At 52.8% G+C, this 17,546-nt stretch overlaps 1 protein-coding gene across 1 annotated transcript in view; it reads right to left on the bottom strand.

The window, feature by feature from the left end:
* Nucleotides 1-17,546, bottom strand: part of SORCS2 (sortilin related VPS10 domain containing receptor 2) — a 459,133-nt gene that overhangs the window by 160,304 nt on the left and 281,283 nt on the right. The window lies entirely within an intron of this gene.

Here is a 17,546-nt window from a genome sequence, read left to right as displayed (position 1 = left end):
TGTGGACCTGGTCTGGCTGGACCCTGGCTCCATTTCTTACCTGCTCCAAGTCTACAGGAAAGGCCCCCCCACCTCTGTGAGCCTCGTTTTCCTCACCTGCAAAACAGGTGCCATACTGCGAAATGCGCTAGCGGATCCAAAGCACTTAGAGCTTAGATGGAGGCAGAGGGTGGCTGCTCTTCACCTGGATTCCAGCCTCCTCTCTCCCAGCTGTATCCCTTCCCCAGCGAGGATACGGCAAGGAGGGAGGGTGCATCACACAGGCTGTCTCAGCAGGCCCGCACCGCCAGGTCCCACAGGGGCTCTGCGGTACCCTGTGTGCAAAGCAAAGTGCTTCGGTGGCTCATACAGAGGAGGACAGATCCTTTTTAAAGGTGCTTGACACAGGAAAAACACTTGGTAAATATTCATTGGATGAACAAATGATTATCCTTATGATAATAGAATCTAGCCCAGAGCAGTTAATCCAATTCACAGTCTCCATGCTCGGTGATTAATCTCCATCTACTTAATAAGTGCGATACAGAGCAATGAATCCTTGCGCAGCCTCTAAAGCACAGATGGTCTTCACAGCCTTTTCCTATCTTTGTCACTGGGAGCTCACAACAGCCAGAAGCTACAGCAGTGTCACCAACCCCAATTCACAGATGAAATAATTGAGGCTCAGAGACAGAAACAATTTGAAACACACCTCACCCCACCATCACCCCTGCTGATGGGTGATGAATCCAAGATCCTTGTAAGAGGAAGGAAGATGGAACGGCCTCAGGCACTTTCTAAGAAGAATGATCAATTAATGATCGATTCATTGGTTGGTTGGTTGGTTAAATGAATGAATGGCTGTAAGGATGTAAATGAGAAGTTTAATGAACAGTTTCAAGTCCCTGCAAGTACTTTGGAAGCACCAATTTACTTATGAAAGATTGGTATATTCATGCCAAACTGTTCTTCTCTGCTCATGGTGAGCCAGACCCACGCTGAGCGTCACACTTCCCCCAGGGGATACTGAGCACCTTTTCTTCTGTTCAGCCTCCCACTGATCCTTCACATTCCTCAGGAGTTGTCCCTTTCCTGGGAAGCCTCTTACCCAATCCCTTTCCAGACAGACAAGGTGGACTAAACTGCTTCCTCCTCTGTGTCCCCACAGGAGGCATGTGCTCTGTGACAACTGCCCTCCTTGGTTGTAAAGTTTGCACACTTGTCTTCCCAATGAGCAGAGGGTTCCTTGGTGTTGTACCTGGCATGGGTGAAGTGGGGAAAAAGGGTAGATGAAAGGAAGAGAGGGAGGGAGGACAGATGGATGGATGGATGGATGGATGGATGGATGGATGGATGGATGCATGGGTGGATGGGTGGATGAACAGGTGGGTAGATGGATGGGTGGATAGATGGATGGGTGGGTGGGTGGATGAGGGTGGGTAAATGGATGGACAGATAGATGAATGAATGGATGGATGGATGGATGGATGGATGGATGGATGGACAGGTGAGTGGACAGGTGGGTGGGTGGATGGATGGATAGATAGATGGGTGGATGGGTTGATGGATGGATAGGTGGGTGGATGGATGGACGGGTGGATGGGTGGATAGATGGGTGGGTAGATGGATGGGTGGGTGGGTGGATGAGGGTGGGTAAATGGATGGACAGATAGATGAATGAATGGATGGATGGATGGATGGATGGATGGATGGATGGACAGGTGAGTGGACAGGTGGGTGGGTGGATGGATGGATAGATGGGTGGATGGCTTGATGGATGGATAGGTGGGTGGATGGATGGACGGGTGGATGGGTGGATAGATGGGTGGGTAGATAGACATGTGGGTGGAAGAACAGGTAAATGGGTTGATGGATGGGTGGGTAGGTGGGTGGGTGAGTGGATAGTGGACGGGTGGGTGTATGGGGGTGGATGAGTAGATGGATGGGTGGGTGGATGGATGGATGGATGGATGGATGGATAGACAGCACATTCTGTAGCCTAGCTGACTCCATGTTCTACATCATATCTAGAGACTTCTTGTGAGAACTGGACTTTGTGCAGAATTCCCACCAGCTAGGACTGGGCCTTTGCCTTCTGCCTTTGCAGTGTCTAGCTCAGCTCACGTCAGTGATGGGACCAAGGCCCCCTTCTCTCCCTGCTTCCATGTGCCCTCAGGGAGAAGTCCTCTGTGCCCCGGCTCTAGATGACAAGGGCCGCAGGAAGGGGTGCAGCCCAGCCCCTTGTCCTGGCTCCTCACTCACAAGCCCACATGCCTGCACCCCACCTGGACATCTCAGGGCACTCTGTACCACAAATGCACCCTGCTTTTATCATCCCCCCCTCCAGAGGGATAACTCCAGTTTCCCCATTGCTGAAACCCTACCAGACCTCTGTCACCCCTCCCCTGGATGGCAGGGACCCCTGGCTGGGCCTCTTCCTCCTCTACCAGATAGACCTTCTGAAATCCAACTCCAGTGTTCATCTTCTGTTGGAAGCCCTTTGCTAGCTTCCCATATCCCTCAGGAGTCAAAAGTGAAGATGTTAGTGGGGTGTGTGACACACAGGCTGTTTCCAGGACCCCAACCCCATCTCAGATGCTCCCTTTACTAGTGGGCTCTTGCCATGCTGGTGCAAACATTGCTCATGGATTCCTTTAGTGCAGTTGCCCAGAGGCCTCTGTCTCAGCTGCCTGCCACCACACTGGCTTTCCACCCAAGCATCTCCAGCCCCTGGACCTTTGCACCTGCTGTTCCCCCGCCCCCCACTCCTTCAGCTATGCAACTCCCAAGTTCAGACTTAGGCTCAAGTGCCGCTTCTGTAGGGAAAACCTCCCACAACCGTCTCCCAGAGTGCCTTCTGAAGCCATGCCTTCCCCTAACGCTGGGCGCCTTTCCTCCACCCACCACAGCAAGCATGTTTGATGTAAGGCCGCTTTCCCTCAGGGGGATAAGGGCATGGATGGCATCTGTTGCCTCCCCTCTCAATCTCCAACATGAAATAGGTGCTGGGGTGAGAGAATACTGGGTGCTTCTCCCCTGGTTGACACCAGGTGGTGATCAGCCTGGGTGCCGCTGAACAGCCAGTGCTGCAGACCCTCCTCACCACCTGCCAGCGTGGCCGGTGGGGGAGCCGGGCATCGTCCTGGGCCCTGCTGGCTCCTGCAGGCGAGTGGGGGCTGCAGCTGGGGGTCTTTGGAAGGGCCCCCACGAGGAAGCGCCATCGGAATGCTGCCCGCGGTCGGTTATTCACAGACAATTTCGAGGGGGATTGCACTGACCCGCTCCCGGGGAACGTGGCCGTTAAAACGAGACAGTTTAATAGCAACCCACTCACACAGTCAGAGGTTCTGGAATGATCCATCTCATGCAATTACCATCACTTTCATACTCAGGGGGTGTTTACCCTGAAGCGGTCCTCGGAGGTCATCTGCGTGTGTGCGATCTGAACGCCGGCTTCCAGGAGAGGCCTGCACGAGCGCACCCACCTGGATGGTGCTTCTCCCGGCAGCCCTGAGTCCTGAGCCACCCGAAGGGTCTGGCTGAGTAACCGATTCCAGGGAGTCGACGGCAGTGATGACTTCCGGGCATTTTCACCTGAGCCTCATGTTGCAGCTCCGCAAGATCCCAGTTCGTGTCCCTCCACCAACCCTTACACACTTGTCCCTCACCCCTGTCCCTTCACACCTGTCCCTCACCCCTGTCCCTTCACACCGGTCCCCCACTCAGTCCCTCACATCAGTCCCTTCACATCTATCCTCACACAAAAGTCCCTCACCCAGTCCCTCACACCACCCCCTTCACACCTTTTCCTTCCCATCTGTCCTTACACACCTGTCCCTTCACACCAGTCCCTCACACTTGCCTCTCACACCACTCCCTTTACACCTGTCTCTCACACCAGTACATCACACCAGTCCCTTCACACTTGTCCCTTCACATCTGTCCCTTGACATCTGTCCTCACACTAGTACGTTTTATGCCACCATGCCTTTCTCAAGCACCCCTGCCCTCCCTCGTCCCTCCTGCTCTCTTTTGCACAGCCAGCTCAGCCCGCACAGTGTTTCTCTCCATGTGATGTCCTTCCTCTGGGCTCCCACATTCTCTGCAAATCTCTACATCAGCATTTAAGGTTAAAATGCTCATGTCTCTGCCAGGTATCCAAAGTGCCCTGAGGTATCCATAAGCCACATATAAGTAATTAATTCAAGCTGTTCCATCTTCTCATCAAAATTTGATCTTTGTCTTGTTGAAGAAAACCTTCCTTATAACAAGGTCATAAAAATGTTCTCCTGCTTTGTCTTCTAAAAGTTATGTGGGTTGGCCTTTCACATATAAGTGTTTAATTCACCTGGAATAGATTGCTATGTGGTGGGGGACAGGGTCCCATCTCATTTATTTTCAAGTGAATCACCACTTACCCTGACGCTATTTATTTATTTATTTATTTATTCATTCATTCATTCATTCATTCATTTATTCATTCATTCATAAAATATTTTATTTATTTATTCAGACGACACACATGGAGAGAGGCAGATACATAGGTGGAGGGAGAAGCAGGCTCCCTGCAGGGAACCTGATGCAGACCTCAGCCCAGGACTCTGGGATCATGACCTGAGCTGAAGGCAGATGCCCAACCACTGAGCCACCCAGGTGTCCCAACCCTGACACCACTTTAAATAGTCCATCACCTTCCCGGTGATCAGCAATCAGATCAGTGGTGCCTAAAGCTCCTGCATGTACTTGGGTCTGTCTCCAGGCACTTGATTTGGCTCCTTTGGTCGATTAGTCTTTCCAAAGGATGCTAATCAGTGTAGTAATTCTTGATGCATTTCTGGTAAAGCAAGATACTCAACCTACTCTTTTTTTTTTTTTTTTTTTTTTTTACTCAACTTGCTCTTGAGAAGTGTTGTAGCTATCCTTGATCCCTGCTCTTTGATATATACTTTTAAATTAGCTCATCAAGTTCAAACAAAACAACCCCAAACCTACTGGAATTTAATGCAGAATTACATTGTCTGCAGGTAAATTTGAAAATAATTGCTTTCTTTGCTAAGTTGGTTTTCTCCTCCACTCATTAACAGGATATTTCATTTACTGGCATCTCCTTAAATATCTCAATACCATTTAATCGTTTTATTTTAAAAAGTGCCCTGAGGATAAGACAGACATCTTTTTCATCTTCCTGTGTCTACATATTTTAAATACTCTACCTCTAACTACTTCAAAGGTGTTTGCTAAATTTACTTTGGGACTTGAAACCTTAATGCTGGAATATCCAACACCAAGGCTGCCTCCTAGGAAAAATATTCTCGGAGAGTAGGGTGGGGCCGGGGTGGTCAATGTGGAGGGCATAATGTGGGGAGGGGGCCCCTCTCCGAACTCCTCAAATATAGCATTGTGTCACTCACTCATGTGATCTACACCACTGCGTGGCCCTATCCACTCACAATAACAAATAGCCTTCATACTTTACATTTTTGCAAAGACCCTTGAGTTCACAACGTTCAACTTTCCAGCATCAGGTGCATATCAGGGGAGAACCTCCAGGATATTTTTTAAAAGGGGCAGTTCCTTTTCAGCGCCCATTGCCCTGCTTCTTCCCTCACCAGGATGTGGAGCGCTCCCCTTAGGACATCAAGTGAAAGAAGGCAACTTCAACTTTAGGTCACGTGTGGTTTGTGTCTAATATTTGTCACCCTGTTCTAGAAACTTCCTTGCTGTTTTGTGCGCTTGTGCATTTGGCCATATGGCTATTTCACCTTCCCCAGCATATGAGCAGTGAACCTAACTGGATTTAACTAAAGATTATTCAAAGCTTCCTAAAAATATTCTTCAATTTCTATTTCTCCAACTGCTAAAGTAAGGAACAAAGTAGCATCTTTTGATTCCCCTCTATGTCCAGAGGAGTATCCAGAAGCCTCCTCCCCACCTTTATCTGTCTCCTCCCCACCCCCGTAACATGGCAGTCTTTAGTAACATTACCCAAAATTTGTATGATAAGCTTTCCTTTTCAAAAAGTTCTTTTCAACACGTGCATTTGGTTTCTACTCATGTTTCAACAATAGGTGCATCTGCCCATGGCCCTCCCTGTCTGTCCCTATGCCAGGCCTTCTCTGCCTCCCCAGCACTGAGCAAAATCCATTTCTCTGCTGAAACAACATCTTTTCAAAGCCTTCTCCTTTCGGTATCTGGTCCTGCTCTCTGAAGATGCCCCTGTATTCCCTGAAACTACAAATGACAGCTGCATTGGATGTAAGACCCAGAGGTCCTATCTTTCCCACACTTGTGTGCAGACACCAGAATCCACCTTATTATTTCGAAATTTAATACCAAAAACATGTCCATCCTGGCCTGATTTTTCTCCTTTTACACATACTTTTTCTTTTCTGGGAAACATTACAAATTCCTTTTCCCATCACAAATAGAGAAAGAAAATTCAGAATGTGAGTTCAGCTTCACAGGGGCTCCTCTGCCACCCCAGGAGCTCCATCTTGACACCTGCTCTGGCTCAGCCCTGGGTTCTGGTTTGGAAATGCCTGGATCCTCAGGTGTGCTCTCTCCTTCCATCTCTGGCTAGCACCTTCCTTCTTACTGTCATCCTCGCGTCTGGAGCGCCCATTCTGTTTGTGAGAACACCCTGGGTTCAGCCTCACACCATTGATATGCTTTTCTTGCTCCTCTGCTGTCTCCTGCTTCTGCGGTGGCCTTCGGTCCTGCCACTGACATTGCCAGGGTCTTACATCAGAGTTTCAGTCCCACCAGCCCTGTCACTTCTTTCTTTCTGTCGGGGACTTGTCCTTCCTCATGGTCTCCAACTTTCACCCACACCAACGGTGCTGCCCGCCAACACCTCGCTTCTCACCCTGCAGACTGTGAAGATGCAGGGGTTTGGGGGCTCTAGTGGGAGGCAAGGAGGCAAGGAGGTGCAAAGGAAAAGCAAGCTCAGGGTCCCTGGGAACTGGGTGCCTTCACGGAGATGCTCACCCACTGGGGCATCCGATGGGGGGTTTCCCAGCCTCTTGCAGGCAGGTAGGGCTGCTCTGCTTCATGAGCTTCCCAGTAGCGAGAAGTGTTGGCTCCTAGCATGGGCTCTGCTTCTGGCAGCTTATCTGTGCTGTTTTCATAGTCGGGGTCACAGGAACTCCAGGAGGCCCGGGGCCAGGGCTGACACTCTGCGTTCCACAGACAAGCCCTACCAGATGGCCCTCACTCTCTGGTTCAGGTCTCAGAGCTGGATCATCCTGCGCCTCCAGGAAAGCATCGGTGCCCAGGGGGCAGAGGGATCTTCTTTCCCTGTCCTGGGGATCTTCTTCTTCCATGCACTGACAATAAAAACCCTGGCCCATGGAGCACCTCAGTGGCTCAGTGGTTGAGCCTCTACCTTTGGCTCAGGTCATGATCACAGAGTCCTGGGATTGAGTCCCGCATTGGGCTCCCTGCAGGGAAACTGCTTCTCCCTTTGCCTGTGTCTCTGCCTCTCTCTGTGTCTCTCATGTATAAATAAATAAAATCTTTAAACAAAAAACAAACAAACAAACAAACAAAAAAAAACCTTGGTCAAATCTGAGTTCGGAAATCCCAGAGGTTATGTTATGTTGCAGGGGACCCTTAGAACAGCACCTGCCCCGTTTCAAGTGGGCCCTTGTTCTCGGGGAGGAAAGGTATTTACGCCCCTGCTAGTAAGGGAGATGGCCACATTTTATTAAAAGTATAGCAGGACTTTGGAGGACACATAATGGCTAATTTATATGGGACAAATAACTATTTAATTGCTCTCTAATTACATGACAATTAGAATGTGTATCGTGGCCCTGTCCTTAGGTATCTGTTTATGGGCTGCATGGAGCACAGTTGCTGTGCCTGCAACCATTAAGCACAGTGACAATTACAGAGCATAATTACCCGTGTAATTATTCTCTTATACCTGAGTAATTACATGGCAGTATTATCTGTGTATTACAATTTATTCATATACCTAATCATGGTCTCCTTTCACAAACTGGGACCCGGCCAGGAGGCACTCATCATTTTTTTTTTTTTTAACTAACATAAAAGTCATCTGATGAAAAGCTCAGGTACCAGGCTGCCTACATTCACTGCCACATGGAGAATCGGCCAAAGTATGGGTGAGGGCGCTGGGAAATCACCCCCTGACACCAAGGTGGTGACAGCAAGCCCACCCAGCCCAGTTGTGAGGCCCGAGACACCACCACAGCTCTCATGGGCACTGCCCCACGTGGCGGGCTCTTTGCTGCCGTGTCTGGTGGGCAGTGGCCTCCAGCCAGTGCCTCTCTGCAGACCACAGCCCTCAGCCGCCTGTGAGCCCAGCACCATGACCCACCCTGTGTCAGGACCACCTGTTTTCTTGTCTGTCTCCCCTTCTGGACTTTGCTCCTTGCCATGGCAGGACCCTCAAGGGTCTTATTTCTATTGGTAGCACGAAGGGGTGAATGCCCAAATCAGAGTAGGGGCTCCTGTACAACCTGCCAAACTAGTCTGGAAGGACAGGCCCCTGGAGATCAGAGAATCCCAATTATAGAGTTGGGGTGGGAAGAGGAGGAGAATGTGATGGATGACCCAGGCCAGCCATATCAAAGTTACTTTCCCTTGAGAACTGTAATCGCATTTCTTGCAGCTCCATCCAGCATATCTTGCAAGGCAAGCTAAAAGCAATCAGCAGGGCCACCAGAGCTTCCAGGAACAAAGTAGCTGGAAACAAAAGCCAAGTCACTGGCAGTCGGTGCAACTGTTAGTGCAATCAAAAGAGTATGACCTGCAGCAAGACACTCCAAACAGAAAAGACACAGCGAGAAAGCAAAGCACAGTCAAGGCCCTGGGTGGGAAACAAAGATTGAGACCCCAGCTGGGCAGGCAGCTTCCGGCTGGCAGCAGCCTTGTCCGCCCAGCCTGGAGCAGCCTTCTCCCCCACCCATCCCCGGCCTGGAGCAGCCTCATTCCCCCTGCTGGCCCTGGGCCTCCGCATGTCCATGGCAGTAGTGCCTCAGCCTGGGGACAAGAGATGACTGCCTGCAATCTGGGAAGCACAGGCCAGGTCTCTCATCCCCCAGCCAGGCTTCGGGGTGCGGGGGAAGGGCCTGGAGACAGGAGCAGCAGGGAATATGGCAAAGCTCAGACCTCAGCCTGGGGGTCTCAGGTCTATAGCTTCTGCCTCTCAGAGGAGTCTGCTGTGGCCGCAGACCCTCAAAACCTCCCATGGAGAGGGGGTGGAGGGAGGTGACATTGGTTGGAACCGTCTCCCTACCATGGGGGCTAGACAGTCACTGAAGTGCTAGGGAGGTGATGGCAAGAGCCAGGAGCGTGGGTCAGTTTCCTATTACCGCTGTAACAGAATCACCATACATTTACTGGCTGGAAACAGCACTAATGTACTATCTTGCAGTCCTAGAAGTCAGAGTCTGAAATGAATCTCAGGAGTCTGAAACCAAAGTGTCCGCAGGGCTGGTTCCTTCCAGAAGCTCCAGGGGAGAATCTGTTCCCTTGCATTCTCCAGCTTCTAGAGGCACCTACATTCCTTGGCTTGTGGTTGCTCCTCTGTCTCCAAAGCCAGCAATGCAGCATCTTCAAATTCTCTGTCCCACGAACTCTCCTGCCACCCTCTTAAATGGAGCCTTGTGATTATGTCGGGCCCACGCAGATAACCCAGGAGAAGCTCCCCATCTCAGATCCCTAACTTAACCTCCTCTGCACGGGTAATACTCAGAGGTTCCCGGGATCGAGGCATGGATGCCCCTGGGGCGGGGGGAGGCGTTCTTCAGCCCGCCACCATGCGTGAGAACGAACATAGCCACCAAGCATCCAAACCTGCTATTATCCACCGCAGTTCACAGAGGGAACCAAAAGGCCCAGAGAGGTCACACAATAGGCGCAAGGACACCCTGGCCAACAAACCAGAGTGCTGGATTTGAACCTAGGACCACCAGGCCTCCCAAACCTTGTCTGACCCACCATACCCTGCTGTCCCATCAGACAGATGGACAGAGGCACTCAGACACATGGGCATTGTGTTTCGCCCTTGTGGTAATGGCTGTGTGGTCACTTAGCACCCACTCCCCTTCCATTTGGTGAGATTATCCTGCTTCCCTCCTGCAGAATATCCAATCCCCCCCGGGTGGACAGTCCTATTGGAAATACCCATTAAGGTCCCTGCATTCACAGAGGCCCAGGTGGCTCAGTCAGGTGAGCATCTTACTTTTGCTTTCTGCTCAGGTTGTGATCTCAGAGTCGTGGAATCAAGCCCCACATCCGGCTCTGCTTGAGGCATGGAACCTGCTCAAGATTCTTTCTCCCTCTCCTTCTGCCCCTCCCTACCACTTATGCTCTCTTTCTCTCTCAAAAAAATAAAAATAAAAATGAAAAGTTTCCTGATTTCGAAGGGCAAGTTCATGATCTAAGGAAGATATAAAGGAGGGTATCATTGGGGTTCCTGTAAAAGCAGCTGGTTGCTAGCAAGGTCCCTGCTTCCTGACCTTTGCCAGCCACCTTCCTGGTCACATCTCTACCTGATGGCTTTCCAGTGAAGACCCTTTCTGCAGCTGCTGGCCTGCGGTGGCCTCCAAAGCCCTGAGGCTGCCGCCTATCATACCTTACCTACAGCCACATAAAGCAGTGGTGCTAGAGAAGCTTAGACTTGCAGGAGCCTGCATGTCCTCTGGCAGGTGCATAAGCAGAGGTCCACAGAATTGCCATCTGCAGACAGTCCCAGCGGGACAGGGCAAGGCAGGGCAGGGCAGGGCAAACCCTCCACCAGTGGATTCCATAGATAGGATTCATTTCAGTTTCCAGGAGCAAAGACTAGAGCTCCCCGAATCCATCCCACCAGCCAGGGATGGCTTCCACAAGCCCTACAGTGCTGAGCTGATGTGGCTTGTGCTCCTTGACTCCCAGCTGCCTGGGTACACCTGGAGGACAAAGCTCGATACCATGTAGTGCTCGAGCCCCACTCATCAGGAGCCCATGAGCTCAGGAGGGCCTCGATGAAGCAATATAGACCCATGTTACAGCCCTCTGTGTGAGCACAGAAAGGAACCAGCATGAATCGACAGCACACTGATGCTGGCCTTTGTGAGCACTATTGCAGAGAGCATCCGCCTCTGTGGGGATGGAGGGTCTGCAAATATCACCCCACCATGCATCAGCTGAGAGGGGGTGGCCAGTACTGGTAGGTTTTCAGTGCCTGATTCCAGCAGGGTTCAGGGCTTCCTGGTACAGGCACCCTCAGCTCCCTGCACCCCTCTCCGGGAGCTCCCCATACTCCCCCTGTCGAGGCAGGGCACTTCCACAGGAAAGCAGGCCAGCTGTGAGGTCCTTCCTTCAACCTAAAAATAGGCACTTGCTGCTGAGTTGAAAGAAGCAGGAAGAGGGAGTTTGAGATCCAAAACAAATTTCTCAAATAAGGAATGATTTTTTTTTTTCCACAAATCTCAGCAATAGCAACATCAGTTGGGTGCGAGTCTCCAGATGCCCATCGATGTGGGCACATGGGCTGCTCTTGCTTCCACCCGCCCTTGCTCAGGGAACCCTGTCTACCTGGTTTGGGGAACCAGCCTCCCCTCACTCCATTCCACTAGGATGGGCTGACCTCACCCCCAGAGGACATGGGCCTGGGTCTGGCTAGTCAAAACAGCAGCTCCCTCTAGTCACACTGACTGCTTTAAGAAACGGGGCCCCTGACCCAGCCCAACATCTGGAGCCCTCCCTGGGGTCTGTGTGCAGCACCTATTGGGAAAGGACCCCACCCCTTCTAAAATCCAGGTGCTAAGGATTAGGTGTGCCTGATTCCCAGAGGTCATCACTCCAGCCCAACAGCAAAAATGTGCCCAAGACTGAAGCCAAGACCTAAGAGAGGCTGGCTGAGAGATGGGGGGACAGAGACACCAGTCACCAGTAGAGGCCCTGGGATCAAGCCACAGCTGAAGGAAGATACCCTTGATCATCACAGCGACATAATCCAGTATGTTCCTCTTCTTGTCTGAGTGGTATATGTTACTTGTAATCCAAGGAGTCCTAACATAGCACACAGCGTTAGGGTGCATATTTACACCACGACTGGTTCGTCAAAGGCAGACAACTAGAACAGAGAACACTAGAAATGGAAGGCCCCACGAAGGCCACATGAGGACGGACAACTGCTGTGTGACATGGGCACTGCCACTCTGTCCCTCTGGCACCCAGGGTCAACAGCACTGATCAATCAGGCCATTCCCTCCCACTGAACTAACACGACCCCCAGGTCCCTCCCTTGACCTCCACGGAAAGAAGACCAACTGTAGGAGTAGATAGATGTGATAAACCTACTGCCAACCAGACTAACTCCAAGGGAGGGGAGGTGGCTTGTCCCAGCCTCCCCACTAACCCGCGGGAGCACTCGAGACGGCACGGTCCCTAAGCCTCCTGCAGTATCTGACGATTTCTCTCAGCACGGGCATGGGCAGCCCTACCTCGTGGAGAAGCCATAGGACTTTCCAAATTCCTGGATATCAGGATATTCATATAAGAGAGGAGGAGGGGGTATGATCAGTACCTTTTAATTTTTTTTATTTTAAGTTAAATTCAGTTAGCCAACATATAATACATCACTAGTTTCAGATGCAGAGTTCCATAATTCATCAGTTGGGTATAACACCCAGTGCCCATCCCACCACGTGCCCTCCTTAACACCCATTGCCAAGTGACCCCATCCCCGCCAACCTCCCCTCTAGTGAGCCAATTTGTTTCCCAGAATTAAGAGTCTCTCATGGTTTGTCTCCCTCTCCGATCTCTTCCCAGTTTTTTAAATTAAAGAACACAACTGCCAACGTTTGGTGATAAGCAAATGCTAAGAAAATACATACAGAGGACTTTTGGTGGCTGTCCGCTGTCTGTGTTTCCCCGAACCCTCCAAAGAGCCAAGGTGGCAGGGTGGGTAAAAACCCTCACCTGCGTGGGGGCCCAGCCCCGCCGCACCGCCCATACCACCCTGACCCTGGGAGCTACGTCACCTGTGGCACCCAGCTGTCTGCGGGTTCGGTGGGATGACGCTCTGTGGCTTCAGCAACAATGTCACGAGTCAGCAGTGGCTCGGTGTCCGAATCCACACACAGCACACAGATAGCACATCTCATTTAGCCTTTATGAGCAAGGCTCAGAGGGGTTCAGGAAATTTCCCGAGTCCTAGTTGTGCCTTATTCCAGGAGCTGCATCTTCTCTGTGATGTAGGCGAGCCGGAGTCCAGGGCTGTGCTATGAGCCCCACCTTCCACACCCCGGGGGCCACCAGAGATGCCTGCTGCCCGAGCCAGCGCTACTCCACCCGGCCTTACTGCCGGCACAGGGCCACCACCTACCTACCTGCCAGCACACGCCCGCCCCACTGTCCCCCCCTCCAGGCCCCCATGTTGCAAAGCTCCCTCCATTCCCCAGAGAAGCCCTATAACCCTGTGTGTCTTTCTGGCTGTGGATGGTAACAGAACCAAGAAGTGGAGAGGCGACCTGGCCCCGTGGAACCCAATGGTGACCGGCTCTCCAGGGGCCACAGACAGCATGGTGTCTCTTAGGTCCCCCAGCTCTGGGACTCTGGGATCCTGGGTATGCACAAGTTTAAACAGTACACATGCATCCTCCCATAGTGATGGAGTCTGAGTCCAAAATCAGTCTCACTGGGGCTGTAGTCGAGGTGTTGGCACAGCTGAAGGTTCCAGGGGAGAATTCATCCCTTGTGTTTTCCAGTGTCTAGAGGCCATGTGCATCCCTTGGACCCTGGCACCTTCCACTATCATAGCCAGCAGTGGGGTATCCTCCTGTCTCCCTCCCTCTCCTGCCTGCACCCCCACCCTCGCTTCCAGGGGCCCATCCCCGCTCTGACCTTCCTGCCTCATCTTACTAGCCTGCCCTGACTACTTGGGCCCCCTGGACAATCCAGGACAGTTCCCCACATCCATGTTCTCAGTAGAACCCCAACCGCTTGGGCCCCTTTGCGGTGAGCAGTGACACACTCACTGAGGGCTGTGGTCTCCGGGGTGTTTGGTCTATACCACCTTCCAAAGACAGAGTGAATCCAGAGTCTCTCTCCCTGTGCGTTTTATCAGTTGCAGAGCCCTGAGGCCCAGGAGACACGCTCTCTGAGAGGCGAGGCCCCTTTCTCTCCCCTCTCCCACAACAGCTATGGGCTGGAAGAGGGAGTCATCTTCTGCCCATTAGCTGAACATGCCAGGGGTTCACTCTATTTCTGAGACAAAAGCCTCTGTACATCAACAGGCCCAATTGAGCCAATTTTCTTCCGGACAGAGGAGGATGCCTGGCTCTCAAGGGGAATGGAGAGCACTGGTGATTGGAACAAAAGGCCCATTTAGCCCCGTGCCCACCTCTCAGCCCCTGGCAGGGCTCTGCTCTCTGGTCTGTCTCTCCGTCAGGCAGGGGCTCCTCCCCCACCCTCCTAACTCACAGACCTTGCAGGATCCAGCTCAGGTTTACTCTAAGTGCTGAGTCGAAGGCAGGGGTGAGGCCTGGGGACAGCAGGGGTGCTCTGGGCTGCCTCGTCCCCAGGGCCCACCATCTTAGGTAATGGTACCCCATTCACCCACTGCTCATACCAGAAGGTAGGGGGCACCTAAATCGCAAAATGTCTTCCCACCCTGTCCCTGCCCCCTGCCATGATCTCTGCACATTCACCATCTCTCACCTGGGTGTCACTCCACAGGTGTCAGAGCCATGCAGCCAACACAGGATGGGTTTATTTTCAGAGCATGGGGCCAGACTCATGGGAAAGATGCACACAAGGCGTAGATTTGGTACTGGTGAGGTCCCAGTTGTGTGCTGGTACCGTGCTCTGGATGTCACATGCACTGGCCCTGGCTCAGGGGGCCAGGGGCATGGCCTCCTCGGTGCTCTAGAACCCCAACACTTTATCTCTGCTGCCACCAGGCCGGCTGCTGCACCATGTCACGCACCATGTCATGCACCATGTCGTCTAACCTCCAACCCACTGCGTGAGGTGGGTAATGCTGTACCCATCTCACACACAGAGACGCGGGCAGCAGAGGGGAGACACTGGCATCCAAGCCGCCTCAGTAGTGGGTCTCCCCACTCTGTACCTGGGCCCCTTCCTCCTGACACATTCTTCACTGTTGGGCCTGGGAACAGGGAGCTGGCTGGCCATAGGAGCAGAGCTACCTGCTGGCTGCTGGGGACACCTGTAAACATGTGCGAAGATCACGGGCTTCGCAGGACCCCTGCACCGCACCCACCTGAGGATCCCCCAGGATACAGCCCACAACGACACAGAGGCGGGGCTGGTGCTCTCCAACCCGGACCTGATGAGCCAGAGATCACCCACTCGGGTGCTTGCTGAACGCAGAAGAGGGTTTGCAGTGGCCACGTCCACAGGGCCTGGGCTAACCCTGGCTCCATCTGGAAGGCCGACTACCACGACCGGCCCCAGATAGGAAACAAGGCAGGGGTGGGGCAAGAGGACCGCTGTGGGGAGGGGGCGGGGCCTCCACGGGGGAGGGGCGGGGCTTCCATGCCAGGGGGCAGGGCCTGCACATCAGGGAGGGGCACACCCGGGGGCGGGGCCTCCACTCCAGGGACGGGGTGGGCTCTAGGCCAGGAGGGCGGGGCCTCCACACCAGGGAGGGTATGGAGCCTCCACACCACCAGGACAGGCTCTCCCACACCAGGGAGGGGTCGGGCCCCCACCCCAGGGGGTGGGCCTCCACATCAGGAGGGGCTCCCACCCCAGGGAGCAGAGCCTCCACATGGGGAGGGCAGGGCCTCCACAGTCGGAGGGCGGGCACTTGCACACCACGGAGGGGCGGGGCCTCCACACCAGCTGGCCCTCAGGGGGAGACCAGGTTTATAGGCTAGCAGGCCAAGGAACTGAGCCGAGGGCCCAGACCCAGGCAGAGGGAAGAGAGCTCGAGGAGCCAAATGTGAGCTGGAGACAAGAAAGGCTGACCTATGTAAGTAGACCAGAAAAGACACCCAGGTACAAAGAGCAGAACAAAGTGTGACTTTTGTCCTGTGACACACTGCAACTGCCAGAGGACGCAGACAAGCCACAGGCCGTAGAACAACTAAGGAGCCTGGGTCTCACCTTGGCCACAGGATGCAGGTGCACCAGGTGGGCGTGAGGCCCCGAGGCAGCGCCGCCCAGTCATCCTGGCAAGAGCGCTGAGTGCAGAGAGCTTAGCTGAATGGCAGCACCGGGGTTGGACTTGGCTCCCAGGCCTTCGCCCTCTACCTTAGGTTCCCTCCCACTGGGGGGGGGCACCCTTGTCGCCCCAGGACGGGCTGCTCAGCATCCGAGCACAGCTGCTCAGAGAATTTGTGTGTGTGTGTGGGGGGGATTAGTGGAAAGTAGCATGGGTCCCTGGGCCTGGGGGCAAATCCAGACTCTGCTTCACCACAGGGTGGTTGGGAGGTCACGGCTTCTCTCTGGTCCTCACTTCCTTCACCCGGGCGATGCGCAAAGCCTCAGCTGGCCCTGCCGTTGCAAGGATTTGAGACAACACACCTGAACCTCTTTATACCAAAGCTGACATACGAAGGGCTTTCAGAAACTCGGGCGTTTTTTATCACTATCAGTCCTGCCTCTGCTGAGTGGATTTCTTGCTCTCTGAGACACTTTGAGCTTCTTGAAGGCAAGATTTTGTTTTGATTCATCTCTCCATCCTGAGTGTTTGGCACATGGCAGTTCCTCAGAACATCTCAGGTGAGTGAACAGAATGAACACATGGATGTATTGATGGACATCTTGTCCCAACCCTGTGTGTCTCAAATTAGAAGCCATGTGCCTCCCCCTGGGATGGGGAGACATGGTGGTGCCTGGGCCAGGGGGTCCTGGTGTTTAAAGTGGGAGCATTCTCCTGGGTCACCAGGTTGAGAAAGACTTTTTTGTTGAAAATGTGTGTGTCTTTTTAGTATTCAAACCACCGCTGATGTAGCATGGAGTAAAATGAACATTCATATGAATTTTTAATATAAACCACGATGCTTGAAAGCCATCCCATGCCCCAGCCAGCTCCCGCGGGCCATGTCTTCATACCTTAGACCTGTGCACCGTGGTATCTGTGGCCAAGTTAGAAATAGGCAGCTATCCGGAGCTAAGGTGGGGATTGCAGACAGAAGGCCCATAGGGGATGTCTGGGGATCGTCAGGGCCCCCGGGGCCAGAGGTCATGCCGTGACAATAGTAGAAGGCCCTACCCATGCACAGGGAGGCCAGGGAGCTCTGTTTTACTGCAGGAGAGGCAAAAATAAAAGGGAATTCATTTTGTAAGACAGGTTGCAAAGTGGTCTCTTAAGAAGCTATAAAGTGCTGCCTGGCCTGTAATTATTGCTAAATGGACTCCTAATAGGATTCACATCTTCCTGCAAAGTCTATCTATTACCCTAACTGAAGAGGTAGGCACGCATCCACAGGCACCCCTGCAAATTAGGGCCCGATCTTCTCTCAACTCAGACTCACCCCAGAACAAGTCCTCTTGATTTTCCTCCCACAAACCATGGCAGGAGAGGTTCAGTTCCTCAGCCCTCTTCCAGACCCTCAAGGTTCTAGAAGGTTCGAGCT

Source organism: Canis lupus, chromosome 3 (genome assembly GCF_011100685.1).
Source record: "Canis lupus familiaris isolate Mischka breed German Shepherd chromosome 3, alternate assembly UU_Cfam_GSD_1.0, whole genome shotgun sequence".
NCBI classification, from domain to species: Eukaryota; Metazoa; Chordata; class Mammalia; order Carnivora; family Canidae; genus Canis; species Canis lupus.
Note: the sequence above shows the minus strand (reverse complement) of the source record. Positions and strands in the feature narration are given on the sequence as shown.